The sequence below is a fragment of the Arvicola amphibius genome, chromosome 2 (assembly GCF_903992535.2).
Source record: "Arvicola amphibius chromosome 2, mArvAmp1.2, whole genome shotgun sequence".
NCBI classification, from domain to species: Eukaryota; Metazoa; Chordata; class Mammalia; order Rodentia; family Cricetidae; genus Arvicola; species Arvicola amphibius.
This window is the reverse complement of record NC_052048.2, coordinates 126,774,838-126,780,021: the sequence shown is the minus strand read 5'-3', so window position 1 is coordinate 126,780,021 and position 5,184 is coordinate 126,774,838.

Sequence of the window (5,184 nt, the reverse complement as noted above, 5' to 3'; positions counted from 1 at the left end):
AATGTACCCTTGGGGTCAAGGGATCGAAGCTCACATAGACAACCCCAAGGAGTTAAGGGTACAGGTAGTCTGGGGATACCTGGGGCAGCGGGTGATATGCTATGAACACAGTCTCTCGGCCTCTTCCTTTCATTCACCTTGGCTTCAGGATTTTTTTTTCCCCAAACATCTCAGAAAACAAAGCTACCAAGAAACCAGGCCTTGTATCTCATTCTTCATTAGTAAGCAGAAGCCACCTCGCTTTCTGTAGTTTCAAGTCAAAACATTCCAGAAAAGGGCTGGGTCAAGGGTGCACCTCTAAAAGCAGGAGGCCTGGTCCCTCTCTGGAGCTGTGTGGCTGGAGCAGGGAACTCTGATTCCGGAAAAGACTGCACAGGCATGCCGTTCCTGTGCAGCCTGGCACCTCAGGAACACGCAAGGTGGAGGAGTAAGAGAAAGCGATGGGAAAACCGTGGGACTGGAGGTGCGGCGGCACTGGGAAGGGTCATTCCATAGCATAAGCAAGCTAATCGAAGGGACATTTAGTTCTGCTCTCGAACTCATGTGCCCCAGGCCATACATACATTCCTTGCCAACTTCCTCTCAACCTTAACTAATAACTTTTCCTCTTTCAATTCTGTCTGAGTCAGTTGGCAAAGTGTAGCGACACTTTCTGTTTATTTGTGCTTGGTATGGCTGGAAAGATTCCTAGGAAGCCGCCCCACCCCCCACGCCCTGCATCTTCTTGTCTTTAAAGATCTACACAACGTGAACCATCTCTTAATAGGATAGCTGTGGCAATATCCACCGGTGTACTGATATTTTGTTTGTGATCTAACAAATAAAGCTTGCCTGAAGGTCAGAGTGCAGAGCTAAGCCACTAGTTAGCCACAGAGGCCAGACAGTGATGGCACACACCTTTAATCCTAGCAGTCAGGGACAGAGGCAGACAGATCTCCACTCCGGCTACACGAGATTGAATTTGTCTAAAAGAGAAACAGCTCACACAAAGGTGATCTCAGCGCTTAGGATCACATGTCCAGCACTAGGGAGGTGGAGACAGGAGTGATATGCCTGGGTGGAGGGAGGAATATAAGGTAGGAGGAGACAGAAGCTCAAATGCAGTCTGAAGATATAGTTTGAGGATGCAGTCTGAGGATGCAGTCTGAGGATCCGTAGAGACAGGATCACCCCTTTGGTCTGAGGATTCGGTAGCGGTAAGAACTGGTCGCTCTGCTTCTCTGATCTCTCGGCTTTCATCCCCTAATATCTGACTCCAGATTTTTATTATTAAGACCAATTAGAATTCATGCTACACACTGGTAATATCTGCTTTGGTGAATTGTATCTTTCAACCATGGATTCTAGCTGTGAGCATAAAGGAAGACATTTGCCGCTCGCCATCCCAGGAGAGAGCACAGGTTTGACAAGGAGGTGGTGGCCGTGGGGGTATGCAGTGGAGATGATCAGAGAGACTGCAAACAACGGATGATGAAGGCTGTAACACATGACCTGACCTTCTTAGCTGCGGCTGTTGTGCCCCCAGACGCCAAGGGTTTGATGCTGGAAGCCCCAAACTAAGTCCCTTCATGAGAATTGCCTTGGCTGTGGGCCCCATCTAACTTGAAGCTGCCCCTCTTCCCAGAGTGGCCTAGAATGGTTCAGGTGTCAAATAAAGGCCCCACAGTCTCACCTCGGTTGAAGATAATTGTGGAGCTCCTGCCAAGTTTAGTGGCTCTGTAGGGACTGTGCCACTGTTCAGCCTGACCTTGTGTCTACATCATGAATGGGTATTTATTGCAGAGAGTACTCCAGAGAGGTCCCATCCAATGAATTTCTTCTACTTCAGCACCCACCATGTTGGGCATGCAGGACTTTTCCCATCAGGACTAAAGCCAGTGTATGTATTGAGCAAGGTGTCAATAAACCAGGCTGCATGTAGTTCAGTCCTGGAGTTAAGCTACAATGATGTAAAATAATCTATTCAACAAAACTTGAATTATTCTCTTGGGATCAAGATTTGTTATTATAAATGCACAGAAAAGCCATGTGGGATCCATTTGAGAAAAATGTAGCATATCTGCATATCCATACAGCTAGTGGGATGGTTCTGTGTTGCTCTTTATTTATTTATTCTTTATTCTTTGGGGGGACCCAGCTTCCCAATAATCATACAGGGACTTATTCTTTCTTGTGAATGCCTGCCTTAGCTTGGCTTGTTTCTAGTAGGCTTTTCTTAAATTATCCCATTTACCTTTTACCTCTGGGCTTTTATCTTTCTCTATTTCCTCTATCTATCTATCTATCTATCTATCTATCTATCTATCTATCTATCTATCACTTCTTACGCCAAGGCTTGCTGTGTAGCTGGGAAGCTGGCTCCTGGAGTCTTCCTCTCTTTTTGCTCCTTAATCTTTCTTCCCTGGATTTCTCTTCCTATTTATTCTCTCTGCCTTCTGGCCCCACCTATCCTCTTCTGCCTAGCTATTGGTCGTTCAACTCTTTATTAGACCAATCAGGTGTTTTAAACAGGCAAAGTAACACAGCTTCACAGAGTTAAATAAATGTAACATAAAAGAATTCAACACAACTTTGCATCATTAAACAAATGTTACACAGCATAAACAAATGTAACAAATATTAAAATAATATTCCACAACAGTTCAGGGACCTGTATGGTTCAGGGTGAGCTTGGATGCATACCTGGGTCCAGGAGATAGGAGCTATAGCCAGCACCTTCAGAATCCCCCTACCCCACACCATGTGAAGACAGTGCCTGTTTTTTCCACCTGGCTCATCAGTTTAGTGAAATTACTTCTCTGGTGTCTCCAAGCCCCTAAAAGTGCAGTAATCATTGCCATGTAATAACATGCATCTTCCTGTTGTGTGACATGGTGTTTGACCTATAAATCCCTAAATGTCCCTTCTAATGCCTCCTATTCTAAGGTTTTCCGGAAAACTCAGGGCCAATGGGATGTTTATTAACACACTGTTACAGATATGAAGTTAGTGAGGCAAAGACCCAGGAGGGACAAAGCTGAGGAGAACCAGGAGTGTCAATCAAGTCCAGTCCAAAGTCAGCAGGATCAAGCCCCAAGAAGAGCTCAATCCAAAGTCGGGAGAGGAGTGTGCCAGCAGCAGCACTAGGCAGAAGGAGTTGCCAATCAGTAGAACTTTCTATTGATTAATCAATTTATAGACTAGAAGGACTAGGAGCAAGCCAGTGTGGAAATATATTATAAACCACCTAGACCTAGCGTACACCTGGGGGGCCCTCCATCTAGCAATAGCAGAACATTTTTCTCATGGTGTTCCTGTTTCTCCAAGATAAGTCATATAGCAGCCCATAAAATAGCTTCAATAAATTAAAAGTGATTAGACAAAATGCTCTCTAGTCACAATGGACAGCTTTAGAAACAAAGCATTTAGAAAAATCAGAAACACTTGGAAATTGAACAATACACCTCTAAACGACCAAGGGGTCAATATGAAATAAAAAAAGAAATCAGGTGCCAGGTGGTAGTGGTGCACACCTTTAATCCCAGCACTCAGGAGGCAGAAGCAGGTGGAGCTACAAGAGCTAGTTCCAGGACAGCTAGGACGGTTTCAAAAAGAAACCTTTCCAAAAAAAAAAAGAGAAAGATCTCACATCCTTAAAGTTTCATCTTAAGCCACTGTTAAAAAGACACGGATCAAAACAAACCAAAAGTAAGAGGAAACTAAAGAATTAGGAATTAGGAAATCAGGGACCCAGAGAGATGGCTCAGTGGTTAGGACCGAGTACTTCTCTGGAGGACTTGAGTTGGGATCCTGGCAGCCATATCAGGTACCTCCTGAGACTCCAGGTCCAGGGAGATCCAACACCCTGCCTGGCTTCTTCAGATGACTGTGTCCACATGCATATACTCACATATACCATAATTAAAAATAAACATTCAAAGTAGAAAACTGACATAGCTGGAAACTGTTTCTTAAAAAAAAAAAAAAACAACTGACAAAATGGCTAGCATGTTTAACTAACTTGACGGAGAACACTACAATTAATAAAATCAGGTATTAAACAGGAATTATCACCATCAATTTTACATAAACATAAAAGGAAATCTATGAGCACCTACATGTTAATAAATTCTATAATTTGGATGACAAATTCCTATAAAAAAGAGACTTCTGGCCATAAAGAGATTGAGCAAAAATTATCTTTTCATGCATAGACGGCTTTACCAGTTCTTACGATTCACGGGCCACCCCATGTGACTATACAAAAATAAGGACACTAAGTGCCCATTGGGAGTTGTTTGGAGACCTGTACCAAAATCAACCTGCTTACAGGAAGGGGGACTATTTGGGTATTGGAAGGGGACTGGCCAGAGGGCAGAGGAAGGTCAAAGGGAGGTAGTGAGGGGAGTGACTGCCAGCAAAGTGTGGTGTATCTGTGAAAAATCATAACAAAGTCCACGATTTTGTATGCTAACGAAAACAAAAGTGAGGGGGAAAACTGCTTATAGACAATAAACAGAGTTTTGGGCATGAAGCTGACTACTTTCTGAAAGCCCCTGGAGGTTTTCTGTGTTTAGGTTTTGTGTCTTGATAAATGCAGAGGGTTTTTGAAGAAGTAACACGCTAAGCGTGAATTAGTCATTTATGTCTTTATAAAACCCATGACCTGAGAGCTATGGTCTTGAATGATGTGACAGAGGAAGGAGATATTGCGGAGTTGAAACCGACTGTGGAATAATGCTCCCATACCCTGTAAAGATTGTATTGGTTTAATAAAATGTTGATTGGTCAGTAGCTAGACAGCAGTATAGGCGGGCGACCAGACTAGGAGAATTCTGGGAAGAGGAAAGGCTCAGTCTGTAGTCACCACCTAGACACAGAGGAAGTAAGGTGAAAATGCTGCACTGAGAAAAGGTACCAAGCCATGTGGAAAAACATAGACAAGAATTATGGGTTAATATAAGTTGTAAGAGCTAGCTAATAATAAACCTGAGCTAATAGGCCAAACAATTTATAATTAATAAGCCTCTGTGTGTTTCTTTGGGATTGAATGGCTGCAGCACTGGGTGGGACAGAAACCTCTGTAGACAGAAACTCAAGGATGTGTGGGCTAAGCTGCATGTAAGATCAGATTTAGAATTTTAATTCACCCACTTTTATAGTTTCCATGCACCAGCCTTGATTCATAGATAGTAACAGCTGAGT